The sequence below is a fragment of the Orbicella faveolata genome, unplaced genomic scaffold (genome assembly GCF_042242905.1).
Source record: "Orbicella faveolata isolate gen_17 unplaced genomic scaffold, um_ofav_v1 contig_3, whole genome shotgun sequence".
Classification (NCBI taxonomy): domain Eukaryota; kingdom Metazoa; phylum Cnidaria; class Anthozoa; order Scleractinia; family Merulinidae; genus Orbicella; species Orbicella faveolata.
The window spans coordinates 12,284,236-12,305,000 of record NW_028301558.1 but is presented as its reverse complement, the minus strand read 5'-3'; the positions used below and the strand labels follow the sequence as shown (position 1 = coordinate 12,305,000).

Genomic DNA, 20,765 nt, shown 5'->3' with positions numbered 1-20,765 from the left:
TCCTTTGCAGTTTCTTTTTAGCATGATAGCAATTGGCCAAAGCCAAGCTGTAGACAAGAATAGTTTGCAAAGAAACCTTTTTTCCTTCGCCCTTTTTATGAATCAAACGTTTCAACTTTCCGTAGCCGGGGTTATCTGCTCCTTCGTCTCCCTCTTTTACGATCAGCTAAAGACATCAGTCAATTTTCATTTTAACTTAAAAGTTCTGAGAATATTAAAGCGGTTCTGAACCTCTGTTAGGTAGTAGTTTAATAACAAGACGGTTTCCAGTGACTCTAGTATTTGTTTGCCAAAGCTTTCGATTGGGTCCTGTGATCAATCGGAGCACAGGTTCTGTCTCTGCGACCAGTCAGAAGCCGGGTTATCCATTTCCCAAACTTGTTACGGAATGCTCCCCTGTGTTCAAGTGTCAGAGTTTTGATTCGTTTGTTTTCAATGTTGCCAACTTGAGGTCACGACACTGATTTGAAACCGTCTTATAATAACACCATATGATTTACAGCAACGACATTGTCAGGTTTTCACATGATAGCAAGGTAGCCTTTTCAGGTATTACCATGTATGTTCAAGCTTGCAGAAGGTAGCTGAGAAGGGCTGAAGGTCTGTAAGAAAGCGTTTACATAACAAACGAATTAATCTTCCACACTGACAGGATTGGTTTGGTACACCAACATGGCTGCTGTTGCGTCATGTGAAAACACTCTACCATCAGTGTTGTAATTCGTTTCTGTGCTTCGCAGCATATACTTAGCTGTAACAGTTACTATCAATTAATTACACGCTGAGAAAGCCTACTCTATATAATGGAAACAGTTTCCCTTAGGCCTCCTCGCCATTACTATTGTATAACGTTTTAAACTTTCTATCCTTGCCAATATTTGTAACTTTTTGTGCCAAGTAAATACAATTACAGAATTAATGTACACTAGGTCAAACATTTGCTGCAAGCGTTTTTATAGTTCACGAAATGTGACTTTGTACTTGACAGCAGTATAACGAATACTACTAAGTACATTAAGACAACACCTTAATAGATCATTTTAGTATATAAAAAAATCAATTTGTAAGTAATTTAAAGCCTACTCTATATAATGGAAACAGTTTCCCTTAGGCCTCCTCGCCATTACTATTGTATAACGCTTCTATCACGAAGAGAGTTGTGAAATGTCAATTCGTGCTTCGTCAGTTAATGTTGCGCCGTATTAAAACAAACCTGTAGAATTTTCGTCGAGTAACAGGAACGTACTATGTAAAGCAAACTTTGATTCAAATTAATATAATTTTCAACAGAGGGTATCAAAAGGAACATTTCTTTAAATTTAAATAGCAATCTCGACCATCGCACTGAGATATTGTTACAGCAGAATAACATAGCAGTGCGTCATAAAGTACAAACAGTTTACAGCATCTGACTAGCTTTCCTGTTGACCACTGACAACACGGTATCGACATGAACAGTCCACCAACATTGCAACAACATAGATTTAAACTGGAACGAAGAATTGTGTCCCGTGTTTTAAGAACTGCTGTTACGAATTTCCATCTTCTATTTCCTAAAAAGAGCTCAGTCCTACAAACTTTATATAACGTTTTTTGCTCCCCGAAAGTAACGACCCCCCAGAAGTAACGAGCCCCAGAGGCTGCTAATTCCAAAAGTAACGGAAGTTTCGGTAGTTGACCAGGGCGCAGCCCGAGTCAACTGTTACGCATAGTAACAGAGAAGTTGTCGTAGTGAAGTTGTTCTTTATTGGCTATGCTCCTCACTATCTTTCTATTCTCCTGTAATAATAACAATAATAATAACAATAACAGTAACAATAATAACTAACAATAACAATAATAATAATAATAATAACAATAATAATAACGAGCTCGAGATTTCTATCGCGTGATAGTTGACGCGGGCGCAGTGTTTTAATATAAATCTACCAATCGTTCAAAACTTTAAATTCTCTTCACAGACACTTCGAAACGGCAAGAAGCGGTCGTCATTTTGTTACCAAGGGCCCACGGCTACACTACTCACTATCTATCACAGAATAGATAGTGAGTAGCGTAGCCAATCAGAGAACGGCATTCGTGATAAAACGCTAGTAGATTTATATTAGTTACAAGTAGATAACAAGTATTACAAGAAGATGGTAGATATAGATAGTGAGTGGCGTAGCAGTGTGCGCTTTTTAACAAAATGACGGCCGCTTCTTTGCGTTTTCGAACTGTCTGTGAAGAGAATGTAGCTAACTTTTTGAACTAGTAGATTTATACCAAAACAATTAGATTATTCGCTCTCGATTTCAATGCGTTATAGTTGACTCGGGCTGCGCCCTCGTCAACAATCACGCCGTACAAATCTCGAGCTCATAAACTAATTGTTAAATAGAAAATAGAAACACTCAAAAAAGACTTTCCGAAATATCGAACGTGACCTATTTCTACGCACCATGCTGCTATTTCAGTACGATAGGATGAAAGAGTAAATTTGTGCATTAAACGTTTCAGCGCGTATTTTCCATTTTTCAGCCGACGTTTGTCATTAGGGACTTTAAGATACGCTACAGCGAGGTACTACTACGGCTACTTTGGCCGTGAGGGACTAGGCTGACAACGGTGTTTTACCCGCCAAACTCAAATGATTAAGATTTTGCTGTACGGCAACGGTATGTGCAGTCTCTACGTGTCTTTACAAAAATGATTACTCTCAAGGGAAACCAGAGATCATTCTACTTTCATACGAAATAGGCTTGATTAATGACAATGATTTCCTTCTCCTGTATCCGTCTTACATCTCCCAGAACTCAGATTTGCCTTTTAGAACTTGATAGAACCGCCTGTAATTCCAACCACAAAACAAAATGTAAACTCTGATATACTGAAAAAGCTCAATTTCAACACGGACAGGGGTGTTCGTACAACGATTACGTGATAAGCCCGAAAATACAAAACTTTCGACTATAATAAAATACATTTTGAACAGTAATAAACAATTATAGCTCAGATTAGAACATATGAAGCTTTCTTATAAACGGCTGTTCGGCCCGATACTAATATGACTGAATTGATCGTCTAGCGCAAGGTGTTAAAATCGTTCAAATTTTCTGTACAAATGACAACGAAACAATGATCTTAGAACTGATTTTCATGATTGAGGACTTTATCTTCAAACTCGGCTGTTCAAACAGTTAAAAAAGCGTTAAAATGAGAAGTAAACAGCCGGCTTATACTCACGTAGTGAAGAGTAAGTGAAACCAAGCACTTTCCCGTAGTAGAAAGCAAGGCTACGGCGTGAAAGCCATACTGGTACGCGCGTCATGACGTCACCGGAAGTGATCTTCACTAACTACCGCCGTACTACAGCCTAGCCGTACCATATCTTAAAGTCCGTAGTTTAATTACTCCGGGAACTGCTTTAATCGACGTCGCCAACATTCCCTAACCATTAGTTAATAATACACCAAGCCCTGAACTGGGTTGGGTTTTAAGACGCCTAGACGCCCAGGTCAAGTTGTGTCTTGTGCCGGCAAGATACTTATTTCAACCTTCGTCAAAAGCTCATTCGTCCAATACTATACACGACTCTCACTTGACGAAAGCAATACAATTACTATGAAGACATGTTTGATAATCGCAGTTAAATACACAACTTAAGCAGTTGTGAAATTAAAGCCGGAAAAAAATTCAGGCTTGAACGGGATTCGAAGCCATGACCTCTGCGATACCGGTGCTCTACCACTATTGAGCTATCAAGCCAACTGGGAGCTGGTCACAATATGTGAGTGATATATTCACCTTACACTGGAAAGTACAGGTACTCCTAACGATAATTTTTTTAATGTTTCATTTCATTTCACATGAAAATTGACTAGTCTTTTCTTTTCCATCAATAGCGATATTATCAACACTCGTTGGACCAGTGGTCTCGTCCAAATCTCTCTCGCAGTAAAACTCAGCCCACACAGGGCAATGATCGGAAACGAGGCCATTCCAGCGCCATCCATCGGGTATGGAGCGGTGGGTAAGGTCTTCTCTGACCACCCCTGCCGAAGAAAAACAAAAAAGACACGCTAAGTAAGGCTATTGAATTCTCACAGAATGAATGCACCTTCTAAGACATCGTGGCCACAGATAGAGGCTGGAACTAAGAAATAACAGGGAAACGGTCCCAGTTATAAAGTTAAGGAGACCTCGCTCGCTTTCATTTGTTTTCAACAAAACTTCTGCTTTTCGTACGTGTTTCAATCAATTTAAAGCCTTAACTTGTCTCATAAAAGACGAAAATTAAGGCACAAAACAGACAGGATGAGAAATTACAGTCATTGGTATCAAACAATTATATACTGTACTTTGGGACTTTGGCCCGCTCTGGAGAAAACTTCTTCATTCTTGTATTTTTTGGGGGGCGCTATTAGATACAGAAAACCTGCTTTGAAACTACGTCTGCAGGCATTTTTGTCATGAACATCTTTAGATCATGTTTTAGACTTACAGGGACTAACCCAGTTTTGCTGAACAGGGGGAAAGGCGCCTTTTTGCGCTGCAAAACAAGGAGGCGGCAGAGTTAAAATGAGTCCGTTGTTGTTGAAAAAAAAAAAAAAAAGCAAACGGGAAGGGGTTTAAAGTAAAGTATTAATGCAAAGTATTAAATCATTCATTCCTCACCTGCCTGTCCAGTAAAGTGGTGTAATTTAGCATGCTTGCTGATCCAGATATTATCATAATTCTTGGATCCCTTCATGTTTTTCACGCTGATGTTAGTGAACGTGGAACCTGGAATTAAATTCTCCAGTCCACCTTTCTTCATGGCATCAAAATCTACAAAGAAACGCAACTTAGAAATTAAGAGGGTGAGGGTTCAAGTTTTGTTCCTATGTAATAGTGTTTGGAGGAAACCTGATTGATTAGAGCACTTTTCACTTGAATGTCGAAAGTTATATATTTGCAATAGCTTCGGTTCTACTGCGCTGAGCGAGTGGCTTTGGCCCCGGCAGTCCAGACGTCGTGCTTCTGCCGTGCCGAACTATATTGCAATTAGGTTCCACTGTAGCACAGCAGGAAAACAACTCTGATTCAGACGTCGAGCCAGATTCAAACCAAATTCAGGATATACTGATGCCTCGTAACAGTTCTCCTCCAGACTCCCCGTGGGAACGCAATCTCGCCAAAATACATTAATATAATTTATGAATTTTGTTTAGCGCGGCAGAAGCACGACGTTTGAATCGCTGCCGTACCAGAGTCGTGTAGCAAACGGCAGAGCTTGTCAAACCTAATTGCTTGCCGAACTTAATTCAAAAGTTTGATTCAGACGCCGTGCTTCTGCCGTGCTTTTGTCGAACTCAATTCCTGAATTTAGTTCGGCACGGCAAAAGCACCACGTCTGAACTGGACCTTAGAAACTTGCACACGTTCGCTCCCACACGTTTTCCCGCGCTCTGCGTCCGCTACATGTAGTATTTGCTTCGAGTGTTGATTGGTTCACTGTATTGTCTGTGTCCGTGATTGACCACAGTGAGTCACTGATGCGTGAAAACTGTTTAAAAATAGAAATTTCTATCCTAATTTATATACAAGCTTTCTCTTTTTACCTTCTTCTTCAGGTCCAAGGTTAAAATCTCCAAGAATCATCATGTCTTTTTCGCCTGAAAAACATGAAACACAGTGGCAAGAACATTATTACGATTTTAGTATTGTGCAGTCTATGTTTGGTAATACGTACATATAGACTGATTTTGCATCAATGGCATTAAATTTGAATAAAAATATGTCAGAATACCTTGGCTTGACCTGGATGAGACGGCACCTTAGAGGTGGATGGCCAAGGTTTACAAATATATTGTAATTCAAATTTGGCACTATTATTTATGCATTCGGTCTATCATTCAGTAGGTATTTTTCCAAACATAAGAACTTAGGCAATGAGAGAGACTAGTACATCATCAGTCACCTCTCCCCTGTCATTAGTCCCCCATCCACCCCACCACAGGGGATGAAAGCTTGTTTTCAATTCTTCTTGTTTTCAATCCCACAGTTTACATCAGGCTTTCAGTGAAATTTATTACCTTGTCAATTGAAAAGATTGACATTTTAAACTGATCAGAGATCATTACCTGGTAGGTGTATCTGCAGTGCTTGTACCAGGTCTGGAATTCGAGCCAGCTCTTTCTATGTTCCAAATGAAAGAAGTAATGAGTGTTCATTAGTGTTGAGCATCAATCAAGTGGTCTTGATCTTTCATTTAAAAAATGTTAAACAGGAAGCAAAACGAAAATTTTTAAGAATTTAGTATGAGTCGAAAGAGCTTGCATGTTTTCAATCAAGGGTGACCAAATATCCCATGCTCTGGGCAAAATTAAAAAAATATGAAACCAGAAAATCCTTCTGAACATGCATAGATAGAGCAACTGCTGTGACAAATTTTGGTTCCAAAAGGATTGTGACCGTTGGGAACAAGATTTAGCTTTTACAAGTTGGGATAATTTACCTCAAGTCTTGCTATATCAGCATTTCCTAATCCTGTTGCTTTTAAGTGGACACTGACAAGCACAAAGTCAAACTTCTTGGCCTATTAAATAATTATCATACATTATAAATATGTCTAAGCAAGATAAATGAAAAAATTCAAGGTTAGCCAAAATTTGGGACATTTATGTTTCACACGGACAGAACAGATGAGATATTCACAAAAAATAAATGCTTTTTAAAAATGGTCCTCTAACCAGGTGGTTGATTCATGATTGAAAAACGTTACTCTGGTTTAAAAATGTAAAAATGTTAGTAAAAATTCTTTTTGTAAAAGTCCCAACGTTTTGGCTAAAACTTCAGCCTTCATCAGGGGAAAGTGACAAGGAATTTGTTGAAAAGGCACGTTCTTATACTATGCAAATCGGCAAATCGGAGCTAATTATGTTCTGTCCCTTAGGGCTAAATTTAAAAATTTGTGCGGCAAATGCTTGTATATATCTTATCTGTGCAGTCCATGATACAGAGTCTTTGATCAAGTGTGCACACAAAACAAGAAACTAGTGGCTGGTGTGCACAGTAACTTTACATGATTCCATTTAATAAATTTCTTGGTCTATTAAATATTATATGCTATAAAATAATAAGTCTAAGTGAGCTGAATGAAAAAATTCAAGGTTAGCCAAACTTAGAGACATTTATGTTTCACATGGGCAGAACAGATGAGATATTCACGAACAATAAATGCTTGTGTTTATCTTATCTGTGCAGTCCATGTTACCATGTCTTTGATCAAGTGTGTACAAAAAGCAAGAAACTAGTGGCTGGTGTGCACAATAATTTTACATGATCCTATTTAACAAATCGTGGATACCTGGTAAACCTGGTTATTCGTTCTTAAGGTGTCAAACTATGTAGCCTGGGAGAAACTCATACTAAAAGGGGACATGGACTGATACAAAACACAAAACTGAGAAGACTAAAATATCTACACTGAAATATGAATAATACAAAATGCAATGCAATCTAAAACATTTTAAAGATAAGGCTAAACATTCTAGGTGATGTGTCGATAGCTGATCTAATGTAAAAAATTCTAATTTTTATTCAATTTTACTAAATAAATAGGATTTAAGAGTGTCATGTTGAGCAGAGGATACAACCCTTGCAGCCGGCTTCTATTAAGTTAGGTCTGTGCCACAATGTGCCTTTTAAACTCATTAAGTGTTTTGGCTGATCTGTCATCTGTAGACAATTTCCCCATAGTTTGGGTCCTAAATATTGCAGTAAGTACCTACTGTACATTACAGAGTTATACCTAGGAGTGGAAAACTCAGATTGCCTTAAATGCCTTAGCCTACGATTAAAGTTAAACAGAAGTATTGATTTTTCTTGCATAAAAATGTAGATCACCAAATTTGATTATATCTCCACTTTCACAAAGTGAGGGTAAATAGTTCTATGTAATGTCTATTTTTTCTCAAACAAGACAACATTTCTGTAATATGGGGCTGTGTAAGGCTGGGAAGTTATGTCCTTCTATGAAGTTAATTCTATTCAACAGAATGCAAATATCTACTCAGCACGATAACTTGCTTGGAATTCAACTCAAATTCCTTGTCCAGGGTCGGGTTGTTCGAGAGCTGGTTAATGCTAACCCAGGATATTTAAAACTAAACCAAAGTATTGATTTTTCTTGCAAAAAATGATTTTGTCTCCTTATTATGTCTTGTGTAGATTGAGATTATTCAGACTATAAACTGAACGCCAAACAATATAAACAGAAAACCTCACAGAAAAGTTACAAAACTGAAATCAAAATTTTTGCTAAACCTGGGTTAGCTTGATTGGGCTTTGAACAACCTGGCCAAGAGTTGTTCATTCTGGTGCATTTTTTAAACTGACATCAAATATAACCTTCATCACCTTAAATGACAAAAGCTTGTAAAACACTGTGGTCCTCCATTTTTTTACTCTCTAAAATGTGTTTGACATAATCTAACAGCACTACCAAAAATAGTCTTTTAAAAAAGACTAAGACAGAAGGAAGGTTTTCAGCACAAACATCCTTGATTTGTTTTTGATGTGTTGTACTGAGGCCAATCAGATGGCATTAGACTTAACACTTCATTCATCTCACATCTCATGCAACTCAATAACATTCCAAAAAACTTCTAGCATCTACACATTTCTGAAGCAAAGTACTCAAACCTGAACAGTACCTTGAAGAAACCAAGGTATGGTCTCCAGGCAAATTGCTTCTGTCCTTCTGTCCTTTGGTTTTTCAAGAAGAGCATCACTCTTTAAGCTAATACCTCATGACATATTCCAAACAAAACCATTGTATTCCTTTGACTGTAAAAACATTATAGAATTAATTGTCTTCCATAAGTTATTAATAAGTGACAGTCAGAAACAAATTGAGGATGGCAAAGGCTTAAGGGTGTTATGCTGGTCTTAGCTATTCAAGTAGTTTAAGGCCTGGGTCAAAGGCTTTTACTGGTGAAAATAATTTATTAGTTATATTTCTGAAGGTATAAATGGCAATGGAACCAGATTTACAGTAGCACACAGTGAAGTTTTGACGTCCTGAAATATTTTAAAGTAGAATTGGTACTTCTGACAGGTCATGTGATATGTCACGTGACGTATAGCAGAAAATAGCCATTATTTGAGGAATTGGTAGCGGTTTTTAGTAAGATCATCTTGCAAGAATGCGTTTTAGATGCAAGTCAATTATTTCCATCCTCTCACATTTGGAATGACCATCCCTCTTTTCACAGAAAAATTTTATAGGGGGAAAGGCCTTTTTTTTCAACAAAATTCGACTTTTGATTGTTTATATCTTCTATATAAATGAAATCAAGGGAGATCATTCCAAACGTAGCAAGGTAGATAATTTAAATTTGCATCAAAATGCTCATTTATTGATCAATAAAATAAAAATTCACCACCAATTCGCCCAGTTACCAAATTTTAATAAATGCTCATGTGACATGTCACGTGATCAAAATAATATGTTAAGGTAAGGCAGGATGTTGAGTTTTATAATCAGGGAAAAGTTCAGCTTGGTAAAACAAATATAACAAGAAAGATACATGTAGCTGCCCAACCACAATTCTACTTTACATTCCTGACCCAGGCCTTAAACTGCTTGAGCTAATGGTTTGCACATGGTGGATCCTAAAGTGATTGAGTAACCCACGTTTAAAAGGTGATTGTTTTGTAAGGGCCAGGCACTTCACTCATACAGTTCCTCTCCTCAACAGGGAGTAAACAGTATAACTTATATTGTTAATAGCAAATTGTGAGGGCAACCTAACATATCAATGATATGGGGTATTTAGTGATAGCCTCATCAACAGACATTATTTTGACTGCTACATTTGAACCCTGTTTCCTCAAACTCTATAAGGAAATGGAAAATAGTTCGGACAAGATGCTGGGGGTCCAAGATAGCCAATAGTAACTGATTGAAAAAGCATATCCATGAGAAAATGATTTGCATTTGAGATAACGAAATTCAAGATAGAGTGGTTCTATAATAATATTGTGGTTCAAAGTGATCATATTTCAGAATTGTATTGAGTTAAGACTCTCTTTGGCCATGGTTCAGAGATTGTTATCGAAGACTGACAGTGAGTAGTAGCACTTTCCATTTGACCAACAAGAGCAAGGGAGTAAGCAAACAGATGGCTGTTGAATTTTCAAAATGCAAACCATTGAAACCAAAAATTCCTGAAATTAAAACCAAAATCATAATATGGAGCTGAAATTTCTATGGCGCTGCTTCTGAGAAAAGATCTCTAGTACCATCCAGTTTTCTTATAAGCAAATCAAAATTAGCCTCTGAGGGAAATGTGCAATACCCTAAACATGTAGCCTGCAACATCAGAAGTACAACATTCCCAACGTCCACCATGAGATATGAAATTCTTCAATAATTCATTAGTAGGATTATTCAGTTCATCTTTAATCTGTAAAAGAAATTGAGGGTATAAGAAAGTCAAATCAACACTGACAGAGACCATTGTGCATATCCTAAAGCCCTATAATATCCATGTAGCCCATAAATGTCATGAAATCTCTAATATTCACCTTGTTCAAAGCAGCAGCATCTGCAATCTCTTGAATGGCTAGAATATCAATTCTGTGAAAAAGAACAGTAATCATTTTTATGAGCTTCACTTTGACTAGTATCAGGGATGCAGCAGAGGGCCGGCTGTCAACTAATTTCGCTGGCAGAAAAGAAAAACTAAAATCCGGCTGACATTTTGGACCTACTAAGACCAGAAAAGCCAGCTGGGCTTGTTAATGAGTGAGCTTAATGTTTTCTAAGTACCTACATTCCCGTAGCATTCATTTCATCAGGTGTTAACAACTGCCCCACAGAGTGGAGTTTGGGTGCCTGTGACATCCAGGAGCTCCCCCTATTAGCAGCCAGCTCCTAGATGGAGTTTGCCCTGGCAAATCCTGGCAACCCAGCCATGATTCCTCGCATGCAAGGGAGATAAACAGGCACCCATCACACTGATAAAACAGTGGAAAGAGTGGGAGGCAGAGAAGGGTAAACAGCCTCTGAAAAGGGCCCCCATGTTCAAGAAAATGCCAATGACAAGAAAAGGCTCACTAAATGCAAACCACTACAACAACCTTTTGTCCAAGAACATGTGGAATATCTAAATGCTGCTAACCACAAAGTTGAGACATGTGCTCCTTGTTGCAAGCCTGCAAATAATGTTTGTCTATAGGCAGGTCATTCGTCAGGACAAAGACAAGTTTTGACCTGACAAAAAGCCAGTCTGGTCGGACAAAAAAAATTTTTTACCGTTAGAAATTAAAAAGAGACATTTGAGACATTTCGGTATTTCAGTGTAGACTCTTTGCCAAAATATTGTTTGCAAATTCGAGTAGCTTAATAGTCAACTGAATGTAAAATCGCTACTAGCACCAGCAAAGGGACCTTTACATTACGTCTGGTATTATTTTACCTGTTGAAAATTGACAAATTAACAAACTTTATACCCCTAGTCACACAAGCGTTTCCAACGTAACAAGTTTCCCACGGCATCTAGTGAAAACGGGAAAAGCGATGAAACACAATCTCCCGCGTGGACAGCTTGTCAGTATAAAAGCTCACAACAACATTCCGAGACTTGAAAATTGGCTGAAATGAATTCTTCCACTTTTTCTGAAAGCAAGTTTCCTCTGAAAGTTTTCGGGGTCAATTGAATAAAAAATTTGCGTAATTATTTAAAATGTGGAATTGGAGGCGGTCGTGACTATAAAGTATGACTAATTTGTACATTCACGCTTTTCACGAAAACATATCTGTGGTATGGAAACTATATTTCAACCACACTGACAGATGTAAAAAACTGTAAAGGGTTAAAAATTAAACTGAGTTTTGATCATACGGACTAGAAAGCATTTGGTTACGTTTTATAGGTTTTAAAGATTTTGAAAGCGATTGCATTCAGATGAATGAAACATGAGTATTTGGGCTGTGTATTCAATATCCATAATATTTTAATCAGGTCAATGTGTTACAACAAAATTAATTCCACACCACTGGGTGTTTACAATTCAACATAACATTTGAGACGGCGCATTGTGCGTGATAAAATTCTCAGAATTGGAATAAAAACAAAACCGATAACAAAGCTTTTTTACGTAGTATTCGTGTGGCAGTCCAACAAAATAACTTGTAACATATTCGGCCACAAATTTCCAGTTAAAATGTTTTTCATTTTAGCAGAAATGTCCGGTCAGAGTGTCCGACCAGGCTAAACTTTTACCTGTCAAAACCTCAAATTTACCAGACAATTGTCCGATGACCAACTGTTATTTGCAGGCTTGTTGTTGTTAACTCTGTTAAATAGCATTTAACTGCATGTAACTGATAAAAATGTACCATTTGTAAATGCCACTTTTTACCATCTATAACTGTATACCCTGGTTGTTCAAAGGATGAAAGACCATATATTTGACCAATTTAGTCAAGAGTTTAAGCATCAGGAGCAATTGATGCTCTCCCTTCTGTCTATTGACAAGAAAAGGAGGGGTGACGGCAAACCAAATAAAATAATTTACGAGTACGAAATATGGTGTACAAACACTGTATAAAAGAAAGAAATGATTACAAAGCAGCTGAGATTCAATGGAATTGCTTAGCTTATTAAAAAGGTTAGCAGTCTGTTATGTATAACTGTCAGTTGCACTTAAAACTACAGAGTACACAGTTAAGCTACTGGTACATCTAAAGATGTGTGTGCTTGACAATGACAACATTGATAATGAACAATGAAATACCTAGAAACCATGCACACTAAAGGGGCTGTTATTAAGCAATTTTGCTTGCAACTTGTCTCAGTTTTGTTGTACTGTTGTGAAACAAGTTCCATGAGATGTCTTGTAATGTAATATCCACTGAAAGTAACATTTGCAGCATTTTCGTTGCAGAAAGTAGAATGTGAGTCTACTTTGTGCAATGTTTGCTAGGACAAAAATATTGCAAGCCATGTCCATTTCTGAGGGTGTTATACCAAGCAATCATTTGTTCAGCTTGTATTGCAACAAAAAAATTGCCTAAGTGTAACATAAAAAGATTGATTTGCTTAGTGATGGTTACATATATACTTACCCATTTTCTAAAATTGTACGACAAACCACCTCTCTACCACCATCATTGTCTGCTTTATGTGAACTAAAGGAGAGCAAGTTCCAGGTTGCAATGCGCACATGTTTATTACTTTGCAGAGGTAATTTTGGGATTTTAGGAGTCTTTGAAGAAACAGCAGTTATTTGTAACACTATTTTCTCCAGAAGTTTCTTGCTTACACCTTTTACAGAAACAATGTCCTCAACTCTCTCAAATGGGCCATGTTCCTCTCTGTACTGTACAATCCTGCCAGCAAGAGTTGGTCCAATACCTTTTATCGCTTCTAACGACTTCTTTGAAACAGTATTAATATTTATTTTATCTGCTGAATTAAGAATAACTTTTTCTTTAACCTTTTCACAACTAAGATCTCCCAATGAGCTCACTCTAACAAGAATGCTGTCTTCAAGTTGGACTTTGTAATCTGTATTATTTTTCTCCAACACAGCAACGAGATCCCCAGCGGTCTTCAGAGAACCTTTCTCGCGAAGCACTACAAGTTCGTTTGCAATTTTCTCGTCTAAACCGACTTGAAGGAGCTCGCTGACAGCTTCTTTGTCTATTGTTATTATGTCTGAAGGTTTTAATTGATAGTCTTCATGCTTTGTATTTCGGTCATGTGTTGGAATTCTCCCGTCATCTCTCCCCAGAACACGTCCTCTGCCTTCTCCACGATCTCTGGCTGTTTCATTGCGACTTCGACGAAACAATGTACTCTTTGATAATTCGCATCCCATTTCAGTGTTAACGACCTAAATTTGAAGTAACAGCTTCAGTGAACTTTCGACCAAACCCAAGGCCAGACGTTTCGTCCGCCATATTTGTTATTTCTGCCTCACTCTCGAGTCTCTTAGTTGGGTTGCCGCTGACCATCAATAACGGGTAATCGCCTTTTCAAATCACTGCTAAAACACAGGGAGCCCTCACATCCGTTTAGAACATGAATAAAAGATGAACCTACCTTTATCGCGCGTGTTTTGTGTTTTGTGGCGGCCATTTTGAATTTTTAATACGCGCGCGGCGTGCTAGTGCGAGGTCTGGAGCCGAAATTACGGAAGTCTGGGACGGGCCGGAAAATTCGTAAATTCTCGGGGGTAGCCGATCGCTCACCGAGGATAATAAAGTGACCTTGTCATTTTCTTAGAGCTCCGAGCAGGCTCCGAGCAATTTTCCGTAATTTCGGTTCCAGACCTCGCACTAGCACACCGCGCGGGTATTAAAAATTCAAAATGGCCGCCACAAAACACGCGCGATAAAGGTAGGTTCATCTTTTATTCATGTTCTAAACGGATGTGAGGGCTCCCTGTGCTAAAAGTAGCTTCATGATAGGAAAACGGAACATTTCAGGGCTCTCACTAAGAATGACCCCACATCAGCCATTGCCGACCATATAAAAGCCACAGGTTACAACATCAAGTGGGATCATTTTGATATTCTAGCTTCTGGTAAAACAGATTATCATTGTAACATTAAAGAAACTTTGCTTATCCAAGAACTTAAGCCGGTGTTAATCTCGTTTCCAGACCCCTTATTTACATTTCATATATAGTTTTCAAAAATTGTAACGGTCTTTATTCCACTTTTGAAAATGTATGTTGCGTAGCATACGAAACGTCAAGTTATTAAAATGCGTAAGTTTAATATGTTTATCACTGCTATCAGGGGCACCCAACGACCGAATCTTTCCAAAGACGTCAGAAGTGTCGTAAATGGATTTCTCTATGTTCTAGAAGCCTTTTTAGTTAATTTGGAGATGCCCTAAAAAATATTTATCTGTTCGGATATTTAAGGGGAACTTAAGTCGCTTCGAAAATTCTAGGGTCCTTTTTTGAGTCATCCGACAGTTTTAGCTATCCTGATGGGTCTTGTCGAAAGTTCGAGGACACTGAGAAACCATATTTTCACTAGAAAATTTTAGGGGAAGTTTTTCGTTATACGTGTGCCTATCGAAATTTCGCGAAAATACTAGGCAATATAAATGTTTATCCGAATATTATAGGCGTTAAACCTATTCATCCGAAAACATTAGGGGGTGTAAATTATACGACAGGATCGAGTACGCGGTCGTGGCCCTAAATTTGACCACTAATTAGAAAAAGAAAGACATGTTTTTTATTTTAACCCAAAAAAGTGACGTAAGACTCACCCTTTCTTGTTTGACCTTTGATTTCATACACTGAAGCCCTTTGAAAACTCCTTTGACAAGCCCTTAGACATTTCAGTGACATTTGAAATGTCAAGTTACGTTGTCTAGGGTCTATGGATACATTATGGGCACAATGCTGTGCTATTTATGTTTTATTCCTCGTTAAACTACGATGGCCCAAGAACAAAAGCCTTCAGCTGAAAAAAGCAGCAACATTAGTTCTGTAACATGAAGCGACTAAAAGTATTGCTAATTTTCCTTGATGGGTTGCTTGTCCACCTGATTCCCTGTGACCTCCACTGAGTGTCCCAGATAACTATGGCAACTGGCCGGTAACCTGGCACTGGCGGAGAGGGGCTGGCACTGCGAGTAGAGTGTAGGGAGACTGGAAACCCGTGGCGTCTTTCAATCATGATTACCGTGCCTACCCTCGCTAGTCAACGCGATAGTTCAAGCAAAATTTAAAGATCTACAAAGTGGATACAGGAACTGTTAGTGAGAAAAGCTATAAGCTAAAGTCCTTAACATCTGGGTCCACTGAGATATTGGTTTGACGAAAAATTCCCCAGAGGAAAGGGGAAAGGGGGACAACTGCGATTCCTTTGCTAGATATTTGCGGGAGGTTTAAGTCATGATTAGGATTCTTAATGTCGCTTACAGGAATATAACTCTGAATGCATTAAAAACTCTTTTAAATATCATTCAGCCGCTTCTGGCCGTTCGTGGACACGAAAATTTCCATCCGAATTCGGCAGAAAATTTCCATGTATGTATTGTCTGGGCCGAATCTAAGATATAAAGAGAAGGAGTTGGAGAAAACGGCTGCCTTAGGAGGGAGTATCTAGGGGGTCCGGGGGGCATGTTCCTTGGAAATGTGTTTTGCAGCATTCTGAGGAGAAAACCAAAGAATTTTCATTACAAAACGTAAGCGAATTTTTGCATCAAAACGAAAGAAATTGATGAAAAAGATCAGCAGTTGTCGAGGAGCGTTCCACTTTATATAAACAAATGGAGCTGAATTCCTGCTAATGCTTTACAAAATTAGTCTCACAAAAAACGAGATCCAAGAGTAACACGCAGTTCCTCTGTAAATCGCTGAACCCCAACATCATAATCTACACAATGGAGAGTAACATGATCACTAATTCGAAGTGGCGGTACATTTATTTATATACTACGTGTTTATATACTCTTCTCTCTTTCATATTAGGATTCTTTTCATCCTAAAGTTAAAAATAGATGTATTCAATTAAAGCGCAACTAACTCCACCCCCCTACCCCCATTATTTTTTTTCGCTTATATAAAGCCTGGTTCTCATATTCCGCCAAGCTACCTGCGACGTAGTCGCCGGCTGCAACTGACAACGTTCGGCGATCTGTCCCAGTGGGTCCCTGGATGGATCGCCGACGTACTCAAATTTGCTCGAAATGCAAATCGAATTGCGCAGTTTTGAACCATTTTACCTGTAAATATGGATCGAATCGTCCTACTGGAGTACACTGCGTCCGCAGATGATGCTCACACAAAATATTTTTATCGCCGACAACCGCCGGCTTGGGTGTCTGTAAAACCCGAATAGCGAACAGCGTATAGTCCCGAATAGCGAATAGCGAATAGTGCGAACAGTCTCGAAAAGTGCGAATAGTGGTGAACAGTCTCGAATAGTGGCGAATAGTGGCGAATAGTGCAAATAGTGTCAAATAGTGGTAAATCGTGGTCAATCGTAGCAAATCGTAGCAAATAGGGTACCCAGTATCTCGCGGTCAACCTTGCAGCAACGTAGGATGGGATTTTCCCGCTAAAAAGCACAGAGGCTTATCAGGACAAAAGGTGTTTCTAAACGTAATTTCTTCTGTTTTAACCGCTGCAAGAGCGTAAATACGTCTTTAATCTTTTTTTTTTCCGTTTTCTTAATGTCGCCCATGGACAGCCCAAGCCTGAGTCCGTAGAAGAAAGGGTAATAAATTCACTGAAATTCTGCTGCTTATTTGGATAATTGATTAACGCAGGATATTAGACCTAAAGCGGTGACTATCAGACTATTCGTCACTATATAAATTCGCCACCATTCGAAACTGTTCGCCACTATTCGCACTATTCGAGACTATTCGCACTATTCGGGACTATTTGCTATTCGCGAGTATTCGCTATTTGCTATTCGGGTTTTCCAGACACCCCGCCGGCTTGCCTGCGACGTTGAACTCAGCTCAACTTCGCAGACAAGCCGGCGGTCAATGCCTAAAATAGATTATGATTCGGCGATAAATGTTCACATATGACGGTAACGGCATCGCGGGTATGTCGGCGGCATATGAGAACAAGGCTTAAATCTCCTTGTTTTTCTGATCACCACTGCGAAAAAAAATTATCGTTGTAGCTATTTTCGTTAATTTTCTATGAATTTTACCCTTTCCCTCTTCCGTTTCACTGCACTTATTTTTATACGATGCTCTATTCATATCGTCAAGTAGAGAAATAAAAAATACAAAAGCACAAATCATAATCTACAGGCTTGTTAATGTGATCAGGGGATATTTATTAATGCCAACCCAGGCGTGAACCTTTCGGTCGTCAACGAGGTCCGTAGATATCATTAATTTGACAAGCTTTGAGGTCAGCGCTGTTATCAGTTGAAGTTACTGGTATCGTACAAGCAAACGTAGTAGGCGGTTTATGTTCGGGAGTCGTTATGACTTATCAAATGACAAAGGCTTTATTTTCTTGTTTCACTTTTTTTGTAATTTTTTTAAAATTTATTTTAGATGTTTTAGGGGATTCGACCGAAAGCCCCAACCCCCCCCCCCCACCTCCTCCCTCCTCCTCCTAGATCCCCCACAGACGAATGGTGTGCATGGGGACACGTGATTTGGTGAATGCAAAAATGTTCTGTCTTTTTATACTACAACACATTTGTGACATATGAAAGTAAAGCCTGCACACGAGCCAAATGGCTCATCAGGCTGGAGCTTATCCCGGTTTCTTTAGCATGAAGCGACTAGGAGTATTTCTACTCTCCCCTGGATGGGATGCTAGTCCATCGCACGATTACCCACAGCATTGAATTCGCCGGTACCCTTTTATACACCTGGGTGTAGAGAGGCACTGAGAGAATAAAGTGTCTTGTCCAAGAACATGACACAATGACCCCGGCCAGGGCTCGAACCCGGATCGACCGCTCGATCCGGAGACGAGCGCACTGACCATGAGGTCACAGGCACCTCCTATTTGAGGGATGTATTTGGTACTGAAATGGATCGTAATATCAAAACCCCGTCTCAGCAAGCTGGATTTGCTCCAAATAAACCCAGCTTACCGTTTATATATATATACATACATACCTTAATTTTGGAAGTAGAGAATTTTGGACGGTTTCTTGAATTTCAGTTGGAATTTGCTAAGGCACGCTCTGCCTGAGACTATTATTAAAATTGATATTGCTGCTCATAACCTTTGAATTTAATAAACCGCCTTACTGTTACCGATCTGGCGTTCTTGAATGTTCAAAAGAGAATAATCGTCAATGTATACCAACTTCTGCTCCTTTTATGTATGATTTCGTCTTTCAGAGAACGAAAGCAACTCAGACTTCAAACTTGTGGCGTGACTTCATTTGCTGTCATTTTGTCCTCAGTGTTGGGCAAACAAAGAAATATATTTTCACTTTTTACTCGCTCAAAACTAATCAAGGACACTGCGAGTTTCGATGAGTTTATTATGTTATTGAAGTTCTAATTTGGCAGGACTAATAAGCAATTCTATTTTTAGACCCTGCGGAAGGTTTTCGTGCAACATCGAAATCTTGGTAACATCACCGGAGAAAGAAGAATATCGACTTCACGCTTCCAACCGAACTATATATATATATATATATTAAAGCACGACAAAAATTCCTCAGAAAAGCCGGGTATTCAATATTCATCCGCAAAATAGATCTATCGACTTCCCCTGCAGTTGTAATTTCTTGAAATATTTACGCAATAAACATGAAAATCATTTTTCAACTAAAAATAGTAAAGCCGCCCAATTTAAAGAAACAACTAAGGCAAAAATAGAAACAGCCTATTAAGAATTCAGCAGTTTTAACGTTTCCAGCTGGTTTTGTGGTGAAACAGGAATATTTTAAAATATTATTTTTCATAACAACTGCCAGTTCCTACCAACAAACAGGTGGATGACTCGCCCCAGGCTCTCAGCAGTCTTACGAAGTGCTTGTCAAGGGACAGGTGGAATGACTCGCCTCAGGTTCTCAGCAGTCATATGAGATGTTTTCGACTCCAATGTTCTAACTATTCTGCTTATTAAATCATACTCTGCTTATTAATTTGCAGCTAACTTCTTTTCGGACAGATTCGACTTTCCTGGGTTAAAAAAGGGCCTAGAATTTCCTGCTAACTTTATTTACGATAACTTACACTCCAGCCACAAGCAGTCTTAATTCTAGTCTTCGTGTGAGAAAAAAAACATAAACCCTGAGTTTTCTAACGACTAAAGTAAACAGTTTCAACTGTATTGCGCAACTCTTTCAGCAAATGCCTTGTGAATGCCTAAAGTAATTGTTCATTACGGCAACTTCCTAACCCAAATTCGGCTAAAGAAATTATTCTAACTACCAAGCCAACCTCTCTGTTAAGACCATTAAGACTGCCAACATCCTACTCCCGAAATAGTCTGGCCTGGGGGACAGGAAATAGTTATTTTGACTTAACACCGACATTTTCAGACTTTCCGATCTTCCCACCAGTTAACCTTTTAGTGTAGGTTATTTTTACTTTTTAATGTACACAAATTTAAACTGGCTACGAAGTACTAATTTGAGGAAAAACTTCCCTCGCAGCCATTTTATACATCTCCACTCAGCGTGACTTCGCGCCTAAACTATTTCCCGCCAAAAACACATGCTGCAGTCCAAGATGGCGCTGGAGACGAATCAGTTGAATGCAGGATGACGTTTGTTTCAGCTATTTGATTTTTCCAGTACGATAAAATGGCAAAAGTGATAAGGGTTTGAAATTCTGAATAAGTGAAGAAACCATGAACCAGCGTAACGAGGTAATCAAGGTCGATTAGTTTACATTTTTTTTTATAAAATTGTGTCTGAGGTAAGCTTTAGTGTAAGCTATTTTAACTGTAAACCCTCACTTCCTACCGTTTGTTACGAGTCAAAATATAATTTAAAAAACCCATAAGCTCACAGTAAAATAGCTATGAGTTATAAATTTCTAACGGTTGTTTAATTTAGGTGATAGCATTTTAAAAAGCCTAGGTGCGCATATTGCCACATTATTGCTACACCGAGCTGGCACACGACTGTAAACAATGGTCTCCAAAGCTAGGAAATCAAGACTAAATTGACGGAAGAACTATCTTTAAGAATCGATGATCCGTCACTTTGATTTGGCAATGTTTTCTACGGTAACTAAAGTTAGAATGAATGTCTACTTATGGCTCACTGAAGTTGCGTAATACTGAGATACCAACCAAGATTAAGCTATGTTTGAAAA

The 20,765-nt window shown here is 38.7% G+C and overlaps 1 protein-coding gene and 1 pseudogene across 3 annotated transcripts in view; one reads left to right on the top strand and one right to left on the bottom strand.

The window, feature by feature from the left end:
* Window positions 1–1,407, top strand: part of LOC110046260 (Golgi apparatus protein 1-like) — a 56,906-nt gene extending 55,499 nt beyond the window's left edge. For both annotated transcript variants that reach the window (XM_089298656.1, XM_089298655.1), the window contains one exon: window positions 1–1,407. This exon is cut by the window's left edge and continues 743 nt beyond it. The gene's annotated coding sequence lies outside the window, so the exon portion shown is untranslated.
* A 2,393-nt stretch (window positions 1,408–3,800) lies between these two features.
* Window positions 3,801–14,510, bottom strand: LOC110046315 (endonuclease/exonuclease/phosphatase family domain-containing protein 1-like; annotated as a pseudogene). The gene is made up of 9 exons (XR_016209990.1): window positions 13,100–14,510; window positions 10,555–10,606; window positions 10,326–10,433; window positions 8,679–8,811; window positions 6,479–6,559; window positions 6,105–6,159; window positions 5,583–5,636; window positions 4,657–4,809; window positions 3,801–4,034 (listed from the first exon to the last, which is right to left on the bottom strand). The product of XR_016209990.1 is annotated as an endonuclease/exonuclease/phosphatase family domain-containing protein 1-like (transcript).
* Between the last annotated feature and the right edge of the window lie 6,255 nt (window positions 14,511–20,765).